The sequence below is a fragment of the Notothenia rossii genome (assembly GCF_949606895.1).
Source record: "Notothenia rossii genome assembly, chromosome: 7".
Lineage (NCBI taxonomy): Eukaryota > Metazoa > Chordata > Actinopteri > Perciformes > Nototheniidae > Notothenia > Notothenia rossii.
The window spans coordinates 28,428,637-28,450,238 of NC_136905.1; the positions used below are offsets into that span (position 1 = coordinate 28,428,637).

A 21,602-nucleotide genomic window follows, 5' to 3' on the forward strand; every position below is an offset into this window, starting at 1 on the left:
ATTTTCTCTTCTCACAAAAGCAGGAGGGTATAAATCGTTACACACCCGCACACTCATATTCAGAATGGGGAACGCCTGTGTGTGATGAATTTAACGAAAGAGAGGGATTTGTTTTATAGGTTCTCTATGATGCTACTGAAATGGTTTATTACACACGCACCAGAACAAGATCACGCTGAGATTATCATCTGTCATAAAACACCATGCCACAGGGTTTAAACCACATGTAAGCCTGTGGAAGAATTCCTTTTTTATTACATTCCTTCTTTATCAGATGACAATGACAAGAAATAGGAAATAACTTTGACGTTAGCATGCTGAACATCACAGCTGTGAACTGGATTTAAACCGGTGCCATTGTATGCACTGTGTATGCACTGTAAATAAATGAGTCACAGCAGCTATCTGATTTAATTGTATTTGATTACACTGAACAGATATATAAACTCTGGACATAACTGGATCTAAGTCTTCTCTGCACATCAAAGAAAAAAATGTATTGACAAAGAAATCTGTGTTAGTGAGCCCGGTTGTGTCAAATCAAGATGCTGATTAAACAGCATGATTATTACAGGTGTGCCACTCTAACGTGCAGATTTATCCTAAAAACAAGCAAGCACTCTGAACTCTGGATTTATAAAGCACTCAACTATAGATTTCACATGAGTAGGGACACAATCTTGAGTGATTTATGTAAAAAGAACTCAACGATGTTGTTAAAGATGATAATTTGACCACTTGAGTTGTTAATGATAAGCGACTGCTGGAAGGACTAAACCCCGCAGAGAGGATCTTCCCTGAGAAGGTTTCTGACAGTTTGTGCAGAAATGTTTTGGTCATGCAAACCAAATTTTGCATCCGCTGTGTGAGTTGCTGTTAAAGACAATCTTGCAGCCGAAAAGGCCGGATGTTAAGGTCCTAGCTGGGGTTAATACACATCGTCTGCAGTTGTGAAGTCAGCCAAAGTCTTTTAAACAAACTATTTGAGACAGCTTAGGGTGCTGGAATGAACTTTTAATTTGCAGGCAACAGCTCTGGTGGACATTCCCTCCAGCACGCCAATAGTTCCCTCCCTCTAGAGTTGTACCATCTGTGGCATTATGTTGTGTGATAAAACTGAAAATTATTGTGTCGCCAGTCTGAGGCACACCTGTCCAATAATCATGCTGTTTAATAAGCATCTTGATATGTCACACCTGTGAGGTTGACATAACATTTGTGACCGAAATTTGAGATAAACGCCTTTTCTCTGCAAAGGAATAAGTCTTGGATTTTGCATTTGAACTTGTGAAAAATGGAAGGGAAAACAAAAGTCTTAATATTTTGTATCAATTCGTATCTAGACTTAAGTATCTATCGATTCAAAGTCATGTCTTACCAAAAGGTATATAGGATAGTTACGGTGGCCCTGAAGTGCAAGTCAAAACAGCATTTCGGGAAACACCACAGTATTTCAGAAAACACCACAGCATTTCAGGAAACACCACAGCAATTCACAAAACACGACAGAATTTTTGAAAACGCTACAGCATTTCAGAAAACGCCACAGCATTTCAGAAAACACCACATCATTTCACGAAACGCCACAGCATTTCACAAAACGCCACAGCATTTCAGAAATCTCAACAACCTTCAACCCAGTCTCACGGCATTTGGGGTTATAGTCACGACATTTAATCTATTGATTTGTGTTCACCAACACAATTTTCTCCTTTTTTTAAATGATTTTAAAAGCAATGTATTTCTATTGGTAGTGTGTTTCCTGCATGCCGCACGTCTTTTTGTCCGTTCGGGTCTAGGAAGACCGGAAGCTGTGGGGTTCATAAAAACATGTTCTTACTCAATATCAAGCCACGATTATTGTTTTTATTTTAAATCGTATAATGTCTGACTTTTTTGCCATCTGTGAGGAAAAGAAATGGCGCTCAGAGCCTCAGAATACTGAAATCTGTATTTTTTTTAATCTTTTTTTCCTTCTAATTTGTTATTCTTTTCTAAATAACACACTGTTATTTACTCACCAATAACACACAATTATCCTTGTTGTTATTAATTTGTTTAATTCCATAATCTCGGGCTTTTTTGGCGTCCGTCAGGAACTGAATTTCAAAATAAAAATAACCGCAAACAGACGTAGCATCATTGCGATACACAGCCACTGAACTGATTACCCAAGATCCTCAGCTATGGTTTAAGCTCGCTGATTGGATGTTTTAGCCGCAATGCATGTAGGGATATGGTGTTCATGCCATATCAAATCCGAATAACTTTTTTTTTTAAAGAAAATAATACTTTATTCGGAGTGTTTTTGCTTTTCTCTTTGAAAGTCATCACATAACGGCATTGTAATTGACGGTTCGGCTGCATTACATATTACAGATCTGCCATAGTTCTTTATTTATAGAGCCCTGATGAGAAGACCTTTGGAAAAACTAGAAGAAATGCTGCCGACACTGAATACTTGACGTGGATCATAAATATATCAACAATTAAACAACATCTTCAATTTCTCTTCACACAATACGTCTCCTTGCAGTATCAACACTAATTCTGCTGACTTTTACATTTGATCTAATTCGTGGATAGGTTATATTTACACCATAACTGTGCACAGCTGATATAAAAGGACTTGTAGTTTTTAAAGATATTACTGAATTTCTTTGAATATAAGAATGTAAATACTGAGTCTGAAATAATATAGCAATATGCTGTAAAAGAAAACATGATGAATGAAACTACACATCGGCAAACTCAAGATAATATCCGCAGAACTCTACATATAATTGAACATATATCCAAAAACAAACTCCAGGCAGTACTTTTGAGCCTCGATGCAGAAAAAGCCTTCGATCGAGTTAATTGGAAATTCCTATACCAAGTTCTTGAAAAGTTTGGCTTTCACAAGATCTTTATTAATATGGTTCAAGCACTGTACGACAACCCTTATGCAAGAATAAAAATAAACGGAGCCATATCAAATTATTTCTACCTTGAGAGAGGGACACGACAGGGATGTCCAATTAGCCCTCTGCTATTCGCAATTTATATCGAAGCTCTGAGTTTGGGGGTTACTCAAAATAACAATATTACCGGTGTAGAAGTATATGGTCAGGAACATAAATTATCATTATTTGCTGATGATATATTAATATCCCTGTCAAACCCGGATGAATCATTCTTGAGTTTACTGACTTTTTTGGATACTTATAGTTCTGTCTCAGGGTACAAGCTCAATATAACAAAAACCTGAATACTGAGCTTTAATTACAAGCCAATCCAACATATAAACTCACTCATTGATCTAAATTGAGATCTGAACCACTTAAAATATCTGGGAGTAAGCATCTCTAAAGATTCAGAGGAATTGTATACATTACATTTCAACCCTCTAAGTCAGAAAATAAAAGAAGACATAAATAGATTGAACTTGATCCCAGTGCTGAGCTTTGAATCTCGAATAGAATCAGTGAAAATGAACATCCTACCTAGACTCTTATACCTTTTCCAGAATCTACCAATTGAAATCACAGACAAGCAGTTTAACGAATGGGATAAAACCATATCAAGGTACATTTGGCAAGGGAAGAAACCAAGGATTAGATTCTGTACTCTTCAACTAGCAAAAAACAAGGGAGGAGTAGCACTCTCCTGCTTGAAGGACTACTATATATCAGCCCAATTAAGAAGCTTGTTCTGCTGGTGCAAGCCAGACTACAGAGCTAGATGGAAAGAAATTGAGAATAATGTATCAGGAGGAGTACCCATCGAGGCAAGGTTAGGGGATAAAAGACATGTTAAAAACTTACTGGAAAAAGATAACCGCTGGATAAACCTCTCTTTAAAATTATGGTTAAGGGTCCTTACCAGGAGTGACTTGCTGGAGGAAATGAAGATATTAAGATGGTGCTCACATGATCTTGATTTCACCCCGAGCAAGCTGGATAAAACATTTAAAGATTGGGCCAAACATGGCCTTACTTCATATTGCACATTTTTCAGCAAAGGAACCATGTTTGATTTTCAAACACTAAAAAAACTATATGGATTGAATAACGGTGATTTTTTTAGATTTCTACAGGTACGCCATTACTTAAATAGTTCCCTGTCAGACAGCCAGAAGGCCCTTGAAAACCCTTTATTAATAGTTTTCACCAGTGCATACACATCAGACACAGGGATGAAAGTCATCTCAAAACTTTACCAAGCTCTTCAAGATATTAAAAAGGAAAATACTTTCTATATAAAACACAAATGGGAAAATGAAACCAAAAAAACCATCCCTGACGAAGTCTGGACAAATTACTGTACTTTTCAATGGAAGATCTCGAGCTCAGGCACCTACAGAATGTTTAGTTGGAAGATGCTGAGCAGGTACTTTTTCAGCCCTGCTCAGTCATCACATCATCTAGGGCCCCCCAGCTGCTGGAGGAAATGTGGTTCTCAGCTAGCACATCACTACCATTTGTTTTGGGCTTGCCCTTTAGTAGTAACTTTTTGGGAAAAGATTCATATCGAAATTGAAAATCCCTTTAAACTGGGACAAATTTCTATTTGGGCTCATACATTCAATCCCCACAAACTCCAAAATAAAACAATTATTTGGAATTCTTACTGTTGCAGCAAAAAAAGAAATAACTAGAAAATGGCTCAAAGCGGATATCCCTTCTCTTGATAACTGGTACGACAAAATCCATGAAATCTATGTTATGGAAAGAATCACCTTCTCAATGAGGCTTCAGGAAAACACATTTGAAGAAATATGGAAAAAGTGGAGAATTTACATATCCCAAAGACCTCCATCCCTTGTTTGACTGTTTCTATACACCGATTGAATGTATATGTATAGATATGTATGTATGGTCACATGTATGTGTATTGAATGTATATATGTATGTTGATATGTATGCATATGTACATGTGTAGACATTTGCTATTTCAAACAACCCCTGTGTACTTTTTCGTTTTTATTTTACTTTGATTAATTTTGTTTGCTATTTCATTTGTCACTTTCGGGTCTCTAAAAATATATGATTTGAAAAACTGTACTTGTACTATAATGTGACCCCAAATAAATAAAGAATAAAAAATAAAAAAAGAGTACATGCTTTCATAGGGGGAAAGTAGAAGGTCAATGATATAAATTGTTACGGTGAATGAAGCATGCAGGACCCAAATGCAGATAACACTGATATCACCTTTATTTCAAGGATAATAATAACTGACAAACAGAACACTCCCCGGTGAACTCAGTCACCAACAAAAGACGAACCAACACTGAACACAGGAAGAGACAAGACTAAATACAGGGAGGGGTAATCACGAGACAAGAAACAGAGGAGAACACAAGGGCAACAGGTGAACACAATCAGACAATTAGACACACCAGGGAAACTAACGACAGAGAGGAAAAACATAGGGAGAGGGACCAGACAATACCCAAGGATGACAACATGACAGGGAGAACCGAACAACAAAATAAACCCATTACAAGACATACAAAACTAAAAACGTGACATAACACAAGAATCGTGACAGAAATATAGAATATAAAAAATCAAGAAGATACTCTAAGTGATCTCTACAATAAAACAGTTTAGTGCACGATGTACAAAGATATTAACATGAGGAGGTGCAAAACAGAAAAAACAATTAACCTTTATTTAAACATTAAATAATACTTTAGATTAAGGACTTCTTTTAAATAAGAAAAAATCTTTGGGGGTATCAAAAGATAAATATTAAGCCTGACAAAGTACGTAACGTCTAATATATTGCTTTCCTGCAATGTTAACTATGTTGAAGCACTTACTTTAACTGATGTTATACTCTTACAGTATGTATGTAGATAGTATAACAAATGTCCAGAATATGACAGTTCAAGGGTGGAGGTATACACACATATTGATAGATGTCTTGTAATGCACTGTTGAGGAACCTCAGCTGCGACCCAAGTTTTTCATTCATTGCATAACTACACCATAGTTGTGTATATGATATGTCAACAAACCTTAGAAAATCTTGAAATCTTGAAAGGGATGTGCAAAATAGCCATTATACAGTCTTTCATTAACTATTAGTAGAGAATAACGAGTAATGAATATACTTTATTACTCGTTTCCATTCATGTCAATTACAGATAAATGTTTAGTCTTCTCAAGCACCAACAATCAAATATCTCTCCTGATTGTTGGCATTTGACAATCACCTTCCCTGAATTTTACTCAGGTGTAACTAAAGTCTGATTTAAGGGTTGTTTATATTTCACATCATTAATCAGAATCTGCAAAGTAACTCAAATAAATGTAGTAGAGGAAAAATACCAGGTTAACCTCTGAATTGTAGTGGAGTAGAGTTACAAAGTAACAATGAGCTGTCATGTGGGTATATATTAATGCTGTGCATTATGGACACAAGCAATTTTCACCCATTTATTAATTATATTTTTTACATTTGATAACACCAATGTGTTTAATACTGGCAACTTCTAATTGTGGGAAAAACGAAAACGTTCACTAGAGACGTCCCATAGAACATTTTGCGAAACACAATAGCCAGCATGTGTAGTTCTGGGGGGGCGTTCAATTCCAGTTTTGGATAGTTTGGCATGGTTTCGTTCCATTTCAAAGAGCTGTTTGACGCTCGGCGCAACCTTGGCGCACTGCCACTCCAACATCCAATGCCAGAGCTTGAAGATTAATCACGGGGACAGTAGTCCTAAACGATAGCTGGGGATTATGGCTAGTGTAGTGTCTTCGGCCATCCTAAACTCAGAAATGTTTTTCGAATTTGATATGGTATTAACACCATATCCCTATACATGCATTGTGGCTAAAACATCCAATCAGCGAGCTTAAACCATAGCTGAGGATCTTGGGTAATCAGTTCAGTGGCTGTGTATCGCAATGATGCTCGAAATGTCCCTTATAGGCCTACGTCTGTTTACGGTTATTTTTATTTTGAAATTCAGTTCCTGACGGACGCCAAAACAGCCCGAGATTATGGAATTAAACAAATAAATAAAAGCAAGGATAATTGTGTGTTATTGGTGAGTAAATAACAGTGTGTTATTTAGAAAAGAATAACAAATTAGAAGGAAAAATAGTTTAAAAAAAATACAGATTTCAGTATTCTGAGGCTCTGAGCGCCATTTCTTTTCCTCACAGACGGCAGAAAAAGTCTGACATTATACGATTTAAAATAAAAACAATAATCGTGGCTTGATATTGAGTAAGAACATGTTTTTATGAACCCCACAGCTTCCGGTCTTCCAAGACCCGAACGGACAAAAAGACGTGCAGCAGGCACGAAACATACTACCAATAGAAATACATTGTTTTTAAAATCGTTTTGTGTGACACGAAAAAAAGGGGGAAATCGTGTTGGTGAACACGAATCAATAGATTAAATGTCGTGACTATAACACTAAATGCCGTGAGACTGGGTTGCAACATTTCACATTGGACGGAAAGGGTATTCCTTTTGGGAGAACACTTCTTGTTTGTGATTGGACAGAGCCAGCCAGAAAAGCACTGCTGTGATTGGTTGTTTTTGCTGCCAGTCAAGAGATGACGCTTCGTGATTGGTCAGCACCCGACAGCGCAACGTGTCCCGAACTATCAGCCGTTAGCTGTTAGCACACAGAGCTCACAGCTCCTCATATCTGTTCAGAAACTGGACAAAAGTTAAACATGAACAGACCACAGACTGTCTATGTCATGGTGAATACAGTCGCTGCTTTATTTATGTCTGTATGCCGTTGTTGTGAGTTTGGAAGGAGCAGCTACAGGTTAGTTTATCCTGATCGATCCGATCTCCATTCAGAAAACACACATTTTAAAGGTTTTTCGCCTGCCGTTTTGTCTGCAGACTTGTCACAGCATTAATTCATGGTTTTTACTAACTGGTATCACTATGGTGTTACTTCGGCATCTTTTTGAAACGTGTATTCCACTTAAATCACAGTCAAATATGTTCATTTTGTTATAGTTTACCATAGTATTTACATGGATATAAGCAGGCCCCAATATTCACATCGCTCTAATCGCTCGAGTTTCAGGTTTCACCCATAGACTGTATATATAAATGGACGTAGTGTCCGTGAGTTGCAGAGAAGCCTAAAGTAGGCGGTGTCGGCCACTAACGGCCCGTCCGCGTCTATCGTTTTTCCAACCCAGTTTAGATTTAACCACGCCCACTTCCGCATTACGCAAGGATTGACGTAGCTCTACGCGATAGCGTCATAGATTTCATCTTCGGCAGTTTAGCGGTCGCGGTAAAGCAGGATATTGAATAGTTGGTTTTTGTCTTTCCAAAGGATTTGTTGACTGAAAGTAAACGATCCTATAATCAAAGCCATATCGAAGAGCCCTGATATTGTATTACTGGTGTTTTATCATCTATACATAGCCTGTGTGTATCCTCAAATGTCGTTTTCAGGACAAACAAAAGACGTTTTAAATATCTTATGAGAATAGCCTGTGTGTATTCTCAAATGTCGTTTTACACTCACATATATACACTTTATATTAATTAATTTGACACACACATAAATATATATATATATATATATATATATATATATATATAAACAAAACAACACAATATAATAAAAACAGTTGCAATAATATAACATAATATGGTTTGATCAATTCTACCCTTTTGTTTTTGCTCCCATATTTCAATTAAAATATGCTTTTCAAAATCAATATTGGTGGGGGCTCTTTTGCAAAGATAATCAATAACATCACTTGACAGTTGTTTCATTTTTACATGGCAAAACGTTAATATGTTATTAATGTCAAATGTTATATGTTGTATTATATAAAAAAACAGACATTTATAACATGTTATAAATGTCTACCTTTAGATAAATGTTATATGTTGTATTATACAACAAAATAGACATTTATAACATGTTATAAATGTCTATAACATGTTATAAATGTCTACCTTTAAATAAAATATTAAATAGATACCTTTACATCCTAAACAGAAGGTCAAAACGTTAATACAGTATGTTTCATGACAAACAAAAAAACGAAACATTATATATATATATATACAGATGTTTGCTAATGTATCCCTCTTATATCCATCAGGAATTATTATTAAATGATGAATTAACATTCCTCAGCACTGCATAAGTGCGGTCGTCAGTCATATTGACAAAGAAGCACTATTATATTGTATATTATGCAGCGTTTAAAAGGAAGGTATTTCGCTTGTCAGATTCAGATTTCGTGGGTGTGCCACGTGAGGCAGTGATGTAACCATAGGAATGTAACGCCAGGTTGATGCTGTGACGTAACGCCGCGTCGATGCTTGCGTAATGCGGAAGTGGGATCTAAACTGGGTTGGAAAAACGGTAGACGCGGTCCGTCCACACAGCCGCGGCGGGCGTGTCTGAAACTCGACCAACAACCAATCACATGAATCTTCTGCACCGGACACACAAGCATGCGGTTTGATTGGCTAGAGCTTGTACTGGCATATGATTCGATTGGCTGACGCTTCCGTCGAAGCTTCAAAAGTTGAACATTGCTATAAAAAAAAAATAGCGAGCAACGCGTAACGACGCTCCCACAATGCAGTTCGGCGAAGCCGGACGGCACACCATTCAAAGTGAACGGGCAGAAGCGTTGAAGCTTCAACGCACGCCGCCGTGTGGACGGGCCGTAACGGCTCAACAGCGACGTCAGAGTCTAATGGCCCATCTACACTACAGGCATCAAAAAATCTTGATGCTGGGCGTGTCTGAAGCTTGGCGATTTTTTGCGAGCAACGCGACCAACAACCAATCACATGAATCTCCCGCCCCCGACATACAAAGCAATAGCAATGTTTAAACTAATTAAACTGGATATAAACTCTCCAAACAGGCGAAAAACCTACCAGTTTCACCCACTGTCTCTGCCACCTCCCTCCATGCCTGGTTCCTCCGGTTTGTATCCCGGTAAATAGTACTGGTCGTAAAGAACCGGGTGATTTGCTACCGTAATATCTTGTTTGGAATATGAGGAAATTAACTGCGGTCTGGCTCTCCCAGCTTGCACGCGGTTTGATTGGCTGCGCTTGCACTGGCGGGATTTGCATAAACGGGATGTGATTGGCTGATGCCAAGCATCGAGCCTCAAAAGTTGAACATTGTTCAACTTTTGATGCCGATAGATGCTCGTGATGCTTGCAAAGCCATGCCATGCTCCCCACAATGCAGTTCGGCGAAGATTAAAAATCTTCTACGTCACCCCATTCAAGTGAATGGGCGAAGCGTTGAAAGCATTTTTCGATGCCTGTAGTGTAGACGGGCCGTAACTCCCGCCTGCTCCAGCCTGATCCAAATAAGGGCAAAGAGGCGGAGCCGAGGCGGAACCGAGGCGGGGCTCCAAGCTCCCGATTTAGCTGAGGCTACCAAGCTAGGCTAACATGCTAACGTTAGAACTTACATTAGTGATGCAATTCTGAAATGTCAAAATGTTAAAGTCAAAAAGCATAGGTGTTTTAATGCCATATTCACTTAATAACGCATGAACAACTTTTACAAATATTTCTATATAGTCTGTGTTGGTAAATGTCATCTACGTTGCACATTTCTTGATGAAATACATGCATACCAAGTTACTGCTTGGCACTTTGGTTTTGATAAAACAGTTCCACTATAAAAACGTTACATTCATAATCAAATGGGACAAGTTCTGCAAGTTTATTAGCTATTTGTCATTCATATATATATATATATATATATATATATATATATATATATATATATATATACCCATGTATAAAGGGTTACGTTCTTTGCTGGCTAATATCAGGGTTGCCAACTTTGGGTACCTGGCTGGAGTGAGATTTTGATATCATGGGTTTAATTACACATATGCGCACTAAATGACTGCTATTGTGTCAGTAGCGGGACCTTAGCATATATATAGGATATACAATATATACAAAAACACAATAATGGTCACCGACTATAAAGGGCACACAGTTTCATTTACTAATGTCAAACACATGTTTGTTTCCACTGTTTTATTGTGTGCCTGTCGCCATAAGCAATTAACTGATTTATCGTACGATAAATAAAAATGAACTCCATCACTTTTCTGACCTCGATAAATTGCCATTTACATGAGGATGTGACTAGCAGTTTGAAAGGATGTACTTGAATTTCTACTGGATCTTAGATCTATGCATGCGCAATATGCGCATTCCCACTCCGAGCGTGTTGCCGAGGATGTAATGTCTGGGATTGACCAGCCGGCTATCACTGCTCTGCTCTGCTGTCTGTTAACGTTGTTAAGAGTGGTGGGGGCGGGGAGGGAGCGGATCGACAGCTTGAGCAGCTGTCAACAGCTGTCAACTCAACATTGTAAATTACCAACCAAAGACGATCACCGGTTCATCTTGTTTTTGGCGTGAGAATAGTTTGGGCAATGGGCAGTGTGAGAGCGTGAGATTGAGAGTGAAAGCGTGTGTCACACGCCAGAAGCGTGAGAGTTGGCAACCCTGCTAATATGCTATATAACAAGCTACGCTACCTAGCACACTAACACCTGCTAAAGGGGTTAACATGTATAATATTATCATTTTACTCACCAAAACAGCTGAGATTAGACTTCTTGGAAGTTCTGTTAGTACATTCAACCGCACAGCACAACATTTGAATTGTGTGGTATTTGTAACAACATTCCCTAAAAGGCACAATCACCACTAAAGGGTCAAGTACAGTAACTACAACTAGATAACGTTGTAGCCTAGCAGAGTGGACAAGTTGCTGTTAGCTGACAGTGAGGCACGTACCTGTCCATCAAAGTGACCACGCCCTAATTCATGCAAAAACTTTAAGGCCTAATATAAATAAAAGGGTCGCGTTATAAAACAATTCACTCACCAATTCATAATCATGAAGGTGGAATCTAACAATATCCCGAATAATTTGTGTTGCATCCAGGAGTAGAAACATGTTTATTTCTGCTGTAAAGTTGGGGATTTTAACATGGGGGTCTATGGAAATTGATCCTTTCTGCAGTCATTGCCTATCGGCCAATAAATGAATTGCAGTTTGTGGCACTTCCTTATTGGCCTCCCGGCTCTGCCCCAGAGGTTTCACCACGGCTATCAGCTGTGTTTATTCCTGTCATTCAAACAAAATGTGCTGGAGAGGGTGCAGGACTTATATCCATGCAAATACTTTGGTACAAATTACAACAAAATGAACATACTTTACCGTGATTTAATTGTAATATACGTTTCAAAAGAAGTAACAACATACTGATACCCGTAAGTAAAAACTATGAATTAATGCTGTGATTGATTGATTGATTGATTAGGATAAACCAACCTGTAGCTGCTCCGTCCAAACTCACAACAACGCCATACAGACATAAATAAAGCAGCGACTGTATTCACCATGACATAGACAGTCTGTGGTTTGTTCATGTTTAACTTTTGTCCAGTTTCTGAACAGATATAAGGCAGCGGCGCCGGATTCATTTCAGCAGTGGGGGGGGCAAAAAGTGCGTGTGTATGTGATGGTCAAAGAAATACTAAATCTACAGGCACTAGCGGAGTGGTAATAACTAATAAAAAGCATGGCCGTATCCACCATTGAGTTCACCGAGGTCCGGACCTCTGTAATCTTTTCAAGGTGTATAATAAAAGTTGTGAAATAACTGCACATAATTAACGGGGTTCCTTGTAGTAGTTCCATTTACTGGTAGTGGGGGTGCTGCATAAAAACGTAGCCTGTATTAAAGCAAACAGAAGAAGACGACATTAATTTATGCACTTACGCACTTTTTTTTTAACACACTCCACTTTTCGTGGCTGTCCAGGAGGCTTGGGCCTTTTTCCAGTTATTAACTCCGGAATTTACAAAGCTATCATCTCCACATTTGGAAAAAGTCACAAGCCATTTGACAGCAGGAAATCTGCATATTTCACAGAAGGCTCGTTTAGTGGTTTTGCAAATAATTAACCATTCTCTTTTTTTGTACCATTCTGCATTTAATTACCTTTCTCTTTGCCCAAACGATCAAGCGGTCTCCTTTTTTTCTACAATTAGCTGTGCAGCTTTACCCGTCTCAATGTCCCAACAACAAACCTTGTCCGACGCAGTCGGAACCAGCCTGTTTCGGTTCAACGATGCCGGCGGTTTTGACAGTCTCAGCGGTCGCAGAGCTGCTGCTTTGGGGTTCATCTGGCTGCGCTGGTTCTGGGGTTGAAGGGCAAGGCTCCGGACTTGTGAATGTCAGGGATGTGACATTGAAGTTGTTGAAGTTCAGTTTTGTTTGATTGTATTTTATTTAATTATGCGCTGCCTGGTTCTTCTGACATGTTTGCGATATTTGAGGCTGACTCAGAACAACGTAACAAAGAAACAAATATACGTTTTTTTATTGGTTGTAATGTACATGGATACATTTGAATGGTGTGACAATGTCCTCTTTGATTGGATTAAAATGTACATATTCTTCCTGTTATGTGTTCCTGCTTTATTTTACCTAATGCAATATATGAGCCTCTGTCGCTGCCTGTAGCTAAGGAGATTGTCTTTTCATCTCCTCAATTTGCAAAAATAACAAAATATACGCAGCTAGATCACATCGCGTTCTTTTTAGATGCGACTTTAGAGTAGAGGGGAATTCTTGAAACGGGATGTACAGTCTTCCGCGCAGCCCGTCCTCCTACAAAAAACGACCAAATAGGTTGATTGTTCAGCAGCTTATTACGACCCATAGACACGTTTTAAAGTGTAGCACCTCTAGTGGTTGTGTAAGAAACAACATGCTCCCGTTGATTGCAAACACTCCGGAGGGTCGTTCATTCACAAATAAACCTCTGGAAAATTGTGGAATAGTTTGGCCATTAAAATGCTTTTTGTTTAGATTGCTAGCGAGAAGTGTATATTGTACTTTTATAATCTACGTCCAGTGGATGTGTAGGATCTATAGTTTGATAGATATTACGAGGATGATTTGAGGTCTTGCCAGGAGAACGTGTATACAGTATACTACATCTTCCCGCAGCGTCCATGTAAAGTTGTCGTCAACCCTCACGGCCTCAAAGTTTTCATAATAAAACCGGAAGTATTCCCTTTACTGTCAAATGATTACACAGTGATATCTGCATTAATCATCCACTAAAAAACATCAGTTTATCCTTTATCCTACACAATATTGATTGGTTTAAATTGTGTACAATGCTTTTGTGTTTTTAACCTTCGATTCAGAGAAACTACGTTTTTTGGGAGTTTAGACACTACAGAGTTTCCGAAGACACTACACTACCCAGAATCCTCAGCTATCGTTCGGGACTACAACATCCGCTTTGCTTTACAAACCCTGTGATTAGTCCTCAAGCTCTGTGATTGGATGTTGGAGTGGCAGTGCGACATGGTTACGCCGAGCGTCAAACAGCTCTTTGAAATGGAATGTAACCACGTCAGACTATCCAAAACTGGACTCGAACGCACCATGCTGCGGTGCTTTGTGAAATGCTGTGGTCTTTTGTGAAATGCTGTAGTGTTTTGTGGAATGCTGTAGCGTTTTCTGAAATGCAGCATCGTTTTGTGAAATGCTGTGGTGTTTTCTGAAAAGCTGTGGTGTTTTCTCAAATTCTGTGGTGTTTTCTGAAAAGCTGTGGTGTTTTGTGAAATGCTGTAGTGTTTTGTGAAATGCTGTAGTGTTTTGTGAAATGCAGTATCGTTTTGTGAAATTCTGTAGTGTTTTGTGAAATGTTGTAGCGTTTTCTGAAATGCAGTATTGTTTTGTGAAATGATGTGGTGTTTTCTGAAATGCTGTAGCATTTTCTAAAATGCTGTAGTGTTTTGTGAAATGCTGTGGTGTTTCCTGAAATGCTGTAGCGTTTTCTGAAATGCTGTGGTGCTTGCACTTCAGTAATAAAATCAAGAAAATAGTTATGAAAGGGGTCGCTCGTTCTTAAGAACCCACAGAGAATGATTTCCTTTCATTGTTCTTTTTAATCTAGTGTTGCATAGCATTTTACAGTTTTTTTTTGTTGTGAAATCCACAAAACCACCTGCTTTTATCATTCAGAAGAAAAAATGTGCTGCCTTAAAAATATATAGTTTTTGAATACAAACTTTGATAGAGATGCTGCGATGAAACTTCATTAGTATAATCTCATGACATCTTTTTAATGAACATTTTCCATCAGTTTTTAATACAGGTATGCTTGAAACCATACAGCTGGAGCCCCTGCACCTATCCTTATTTTTATAGAGAAAGTCCATTAAGTTCACTGTTTATACATTATAGGGACACCATTGAGCAGTGGCCAAGCATGCAGACAGTAACATTTCCATGTTTCCATAGAGACTAACGTCATGTTTCTCACATACGCTGTCTTTAAGAACACTATTTAAAGGTATGGCAGGGTTGTTTGCTAGTGCTGTCACTGACTACTTGAAAATACCTGATAATTTATCAGTAAATCAATTTAGAACATTTGTATACATTAATATGTCATTTTTAGACAGGGTTTACTACAGTTCCCAGGATCATCAGTCACCTAAGCACCACTGACGAAGAAAGATCTGTGTGTTCACTCACACTGATAGCTCCACAGAGGCTCTGCTCCTCAGTAGCAGCCTACCATGGCTAGTCAGTCTGGAATATCCTTTCTGAATAAGTGCAAAAACGCAATAGGAGGAAGTCGGGGGAAGTTGATGCAGCTGTTCTTGCAATCTTGGCTCAACCTAAAGAAAATCTAAATCTGTTTAATATGTGATTTGTTGGCAGTTAAACACACTGTCCAGCTAAGTTAAATGAGGGTAGCTCACGGACTACTTACTCTTTGTTACTCTTTATTAAAAAACCCTAACCCTTACCCTTACCCTTAACCCTAACCCTGGTTCAAATGCTTAGAAAACAAAGGTTTGCTACTTTAACAATGTTCTTATTGTTTGGAGTATATAAAAAGTCATTCATCCCATCCTAATATTATTTGAACCGATGTTTAAGTTATTGTTCATTGACAAAACCTTTAAAAAAGATCATATACTGTAATGATTTCAGCATAGTGTTCAAATCTCTGCCACAACAAGGAAACTGAAACTGCAAGTTTTGCAGAGCCAAATGGAAGAGAGGTTACCGTCCCTCCAGAACACTGTTTATAGTGTTCTGCACTGAGAACAATGTGTTCTCTATAACAACACACGGGCATTAACTGATTTAATCATGGTTTAGCAAGATTTCGTGATTTTTGTAATGCCGTTTGAATTGAAACTGACTGTTGAAATGTGAAAGACTTCACCACTTGGCAATACAGCCCTCCCTTAGTAAAATGACTTGAACTTGTGTGCAAGATAGAAGATCCAAGATAATGGTGTCATACTGCTGGAAATCAAGCCATTGAACTCAAATCAAACTCTCCACAATCATTTCAAACGTCATTTAGTCTGAGCTCATGTGTGAGCTTTATTTTCCCTCTGAATTACAGCAACTGTTAATGTTTGCTATATTATCTTTTATTGTTAATCATTTCCTTTTACACAGGGATTCAAATCCAATGTCTTAAGTTACATTTTGACTGTGAACAAAGACGTGCTTAGTCACAATACAGTGCCAGAAAGAAGAAGGGATGGGGAGATAAGGACAGAGAGGAAAACTAAACTGCATTCAATACGTTTTGCAGGGAGGGGGAATTATCTTCCGTATAGGTTTAGGCCTAGTTATATATAGTCTATGGTTTAGGCTATGAAAGTTAAAATATGTCAAGGATGACCTTTGGTTATTTTGTTGATCTATATGTACATCCACCCGGAGCTGATTCCTACGAGAACTTTGAAGACAGTGATTTAGAAAGGTGTTTGTGACACTCCAGGAAAAAAATGCAAACCGAGAGAAAATATTGTTAAAATTCGTAAAATCAGAAAAGTAATCTTTAGAAGACAAGCTGCCCCTTTGCACATGCAGTTTACAGAAAATAAAGAGATGCATTTTGTATGGCAGCATTATACATAGTCAGGAAAAGGTGGACTAAAATAATACATTTTGGAGTGCAGGAGCTTAAAAGAGAGAGCTAAAGCTTTTTTCCCCACTCGGACAAAGTATTCCCATGTAACACAGAGCTTCAACATCTGGCTAATATTTCATCTTCAGTCGGCTCAGACTTACTGCTCACAGTAAGTCACAGCAACTAAACTGAACCTGCAATGTCATGTCCTGCAAGGTACTTATTCATCCTTACTGTCTTGGACCAGGATCTGTTGTATTGTTTGTGTGTAATTTAATACAAAATAAAGACATGACAGGCAATTTTAGCCAAGTAAAAAGTGGATCCTCAAATGGAAAATGAGAGGGGACACTGACCTGTCTCTTTTCTGTACTTCTTTCATTCACATACCTTTCTTGTCCCATAAACAATTTATTAATTGATTTTTGACAAGGCAGAAATCTAAATGTTGATATCCTTTCAAGAGCAAAGAAGCATTAGACAGAGAGTAAACTTATGCTAACTGCTATAAGAAATAATGAAATGATAATTTAGCAATTTCTGTTGGATCATGAAAACTAAAGTTGTACTTTTTTCTTTGTTTTTAAAAAAAAGAAAAAACAAGTTCCCTTAATTCCCAAGAAAGTGTGCAGCAGGCACTTTCCCAAAAGCTCAGTAACATTATAAACCCTCAGTCCTGCATCTAGTGAACAAACGACTGAAAGAGATCAAGGCACTAAATCTGTTTGGGAAAATCACCCCTGCTCTCTCTCACCCTATACAAGACTCCAAGAGGTGTCCATTTTACCCGGTTATTTTACAGTGGTATTAAATTATTTGTTCATTTTTTCTATGACTCATTACATTTCTCCCTGTGACATGAAAACCACTGTTATATAAAATGTGATCAGATGAAGAAACTTTTAAACTTCCTGCAGTCCTCATTTCATCCTCTATTCATTCAGAAACTTTTCTTGGTCAAAGCATTTGGGAAATCTCAATATTGCATAATATTACTTTCAAAAGTACATTGGTTCGAGATTATTTCTTTTTTGGATTAAATCTTATAAACTGCATTAAAGTTCTCTGTGTAACTGTCCAGGGGCAAAGCCGGCCCTTGAGGCTGTGACACACTTAAGCCTTTGGTTTTCTGGCCTGCTTTGGTGTTATTCTAGACTAAACACTCTGTAAACCACAGCGGATACAAACATTTTCTGAGCCAGAGCAACACTAGTGTGTGTGTCTGAGTGAGAAAGACAGAGAAACTGAGAAGAGGTGAAGGTGCTTAATGGATTAATTAAAGCTTGCATCTCTGTCAACATAAGGTGACAACATTTATGTATTCTTCATATTATTCTAACGTTGGGCATTTTGACATTGGATACTGATGTTTTTAGAAAAATAACATGTTTGCTGTAAATCAAAACATAACGTTGATGTATATTGGCATCCAATAGTTCCAATAAGAGATTAAATAAAGCCAGATGAACTGGAACACAAAGTTCGTTTTTAACATCCATTTCAGATTTGATATCTCAACAACCAGCACCCCTTTAATTACAAAGACTTGTCCTTGTTGTGTTTTGTAATTCAACCTGTTATTTTTGTGTATACCATAAATGTATACCACCCATGCATTGTAACAATCCCCCAATCACTTCTTTGTCCCCCATCTTATAATATAGACCAGAGATTTTGGTGTTGAATCAGCCCTTGTGGGAGAAACCAATGCAAAGGTCACCACCGCAAACAGGCGCACAGTTTAACACAGATTCCCATGATGCAATATCACAATTGACCACACATGTTAAGGAATCAAAAGCTGAAAAGTAATGCTGAATGACATTCACTGCCTATTAAGTATTCACTAAGAGGTTTTGTGCAAGTTTTCTAGGGTGATGCAATGGGGCAGCAGAATTATCAAAACCAGATAAAGTACCTAGTTACTGTACCATTCTCTACCATACTACTACTTGACTTGAGCAAACAGGTGTGAAGGAGTTTGATCTTGTGTCTAAATGGGGAACAGAACATTTGTAAAATCCCTTGAATAAGAAGTTACGTTTTTTGGCTCATACAAACTTCCCAGGCTCCCTTTACAGCACATTTGACTTACTACAGATCGATATATCTATAGGAGTTGCCACATATTGAGCGTTTAGGACAGGGGTGTAAAACTAAAATACACAGTGGGCCAAAATAAAAAATCGGTACTAGTCGAGGGCCGGTTCAATGTTTATTACAAAACGTATTGAAATGAACTTATTGAGCATTAAACCGGGAACTAACAGAGCTTAAATGATTGCCTATAAAACAACATTAAACATTAAATAATCAGTTGCATTAATTCCTTATGGCTCTATCTGCAGCTTTTCCGGAGTCATTTCTTATGATTACCTTTTTCCACAGGCCAACAGCTTCAAAAAAACAATTTCCCTCAAAGAAGAAACCAAACACGCCCTGTTGTCACAAGAAAAAAAAGTGCAAAAAAGAAACATCCATTTAAACTCAGTTTGCTGCAGTGATGCACACTAGTTTAAGCCAGATACTTGGCATCTCATCTTGGATGATAGGCAGTGGTGTAGTGGGGATTTTCTTACTGGGTGGACGGGAGACACTATGGACGCGCTCGTGAAGAAGAAATCATGCTTCAAATAAGTGGGGGTACGGCGTACCCCCACGTCCAACGCCCACTGCACCACTGATGATACGTCATCAATGTTTGGGGTCAGGCTCTGAGCTGAGGAAACCCTCAGGGTTGAGTGAAGGTGTGCGTGCAATATACAGGCGGGCCAGATCTAATAGTAATTAGAAATGATCCTGCGGGCCGAAATTAAATCCACCACGGGCCGGATTTGGCCCACGGGCCTTGAGTTTGACATGTATGGTCTCTAGGATAATAAATGTTAATGAGTTAATAGTAAGCATCTTTGTCTTCAAAGTTTGTGCCAATAAAAGACCACAAGTTACTCACCTACTCTAATGACATTGAATTGTAGACATGAGTATTGTTGCATTTGTATTGCTCATGTATTTGTTCTCCGTTTCTTTTTTACTGGTATGTTATTCATTAAATTCCTAAAGCAATAGTCCAGCTTTTGAGATATAGGCTACTTTGCGTAATTAGTTTGATAAAATGCTAATGCTAAATATGAAACTCTATGAGTTAGCTAAATACAAACCCTTTTGGGTCAGCTGTGACCAAAGGTAACAAAGTCTGCCTGCATCTTGTGTGTTTATTTTGTACAAAATCAATACGTAAAAAACCAGTTGGCCATTTTACAATGGTTGTTTGCCAGATTATTTCTTGGCTGGTCGCCTAGCAACTGGTCCCAGCGAAAGAATATGAATGCACATACCTAGCAGATGCTGAGGGGGTTAGTTTAAGAGTCTGGACCATGGTCTGGACAGAGCTAGGCTAGCTGTTTCTCTCTGCTGCTGTTAATACTATGTGCTAAGCTAAGCTAACCAGCTGCTAGCAGTAGCATTGTATTTACTGTACTGACATGAAGGAGGCATACATAAAAAATGAAGACATCCCTAAAATGTCATACTGTGCATGTGTGTGTTTTCTTGCACTCTGTTTCCATGTTCACATGCTCATACGTGTTTTGGAAACTTGGGTTCATTACGCATTACTGTTCAGGTTAAGTCATAAGCAGTGGCGGCTGGTGGAAATTATTTTAGGTGGGGCTATTGTAATGGTGAATAAACCACACGGGGAACATTTTGAGAAATTACCCCTTAAATTAAATTGGCTACATTATTTCATCGTTGCTGTTGTTTGATTGGTGTTTTACTACGGTATTTAGCGTCTACAGCACCTCCACTTTTAGGGTTAACGTAGACCCAAACGTCGCCCGGAGGTCCCCCGGTGTTGTTGCGGGAGCTGCTGCACTAGCTAACGCTCCACTAGCTAACGCTGCACTAGCAAAACAAACGCTTATTTCTTTTGCAAATGGTGCGTCGGGCTTCAAACACGTCCCGTTCGCCTCCACTGGTTTCAACCAAGCACTAAATTAGATGTTTTCAACCAAATATGGTTGAACTGACACTTTCCCATATTAATTTGTAAGTAGATTCGAAGATACATGAGTTTCTGACTGCCGCAAGCTGAAGCTTGGTTGCTAGCAGCGCCATATAGATAGAAGAGTTACGACAGCGGAAGTCCAAAAACGGTTATCGTCACGTGGTTCATGTAGACGAGGATCGTTCCCCGGAAGTTCATGGCGGGCAATGTGAATGCATTGATAACAGGAGATAGAACTACGATTTTTGGTAATTATTAGTGAATAAAGGTTTTGATTTGCAATATTTATACAACAAATCGATATGTGTATGTATTTACATCAATGTTTTAAAAAATAAAATAGAATTTGCTAATATTAAGTGATAATATTAGGATTAGTGTGAACAACTAGTTTACATGTTAGGCTAACAGTGCCTTGGTTAAAGAGCCTGTTGCTGTTTATAGCTTTGAATTCTTTAAAACCAATATTATCTTCTTAAACTTGTATGGTAGTCAGGAGCATCACTTTCTAATGTTTATTGATATATTTAGAGCGAGGGGATCTAAAGGAATGCTTCAAAATTCAGATTAGATTAATTTCTACCATTTTCTTAAATTCATGGTAGTTTCAGTAATCCCA

General features: G+C 38.2%; 1 long non-coding RNA gene across 2 annotated transcripts in view; it reads left to right on the forward strand.

The window, feature by feature from the left end:
- LOC307047016 overlaps positions 1 to 21,602 on the forward strand; it is a 228,609-nt gene that overhangs the window by 204,456 nt on the left and 2,551 nt on the right. Inside the window, exon 1 of one of the 2 annotated variants that reach the window (XR_013810316.1) lies at positions 21,120 to 21,231. The exons of the other annotated variant lie outside the window; for it this stretch is intronic. This is a non-coding gene — a long non-coding RNA (uncharacterized lncRNA). Of the gene's footprint in view, positions 1 to 21,119; positions 21,232 to 21,602 lie in introns of those variants that run through there. 2 annotated transcript variants of the gene reach the window in all.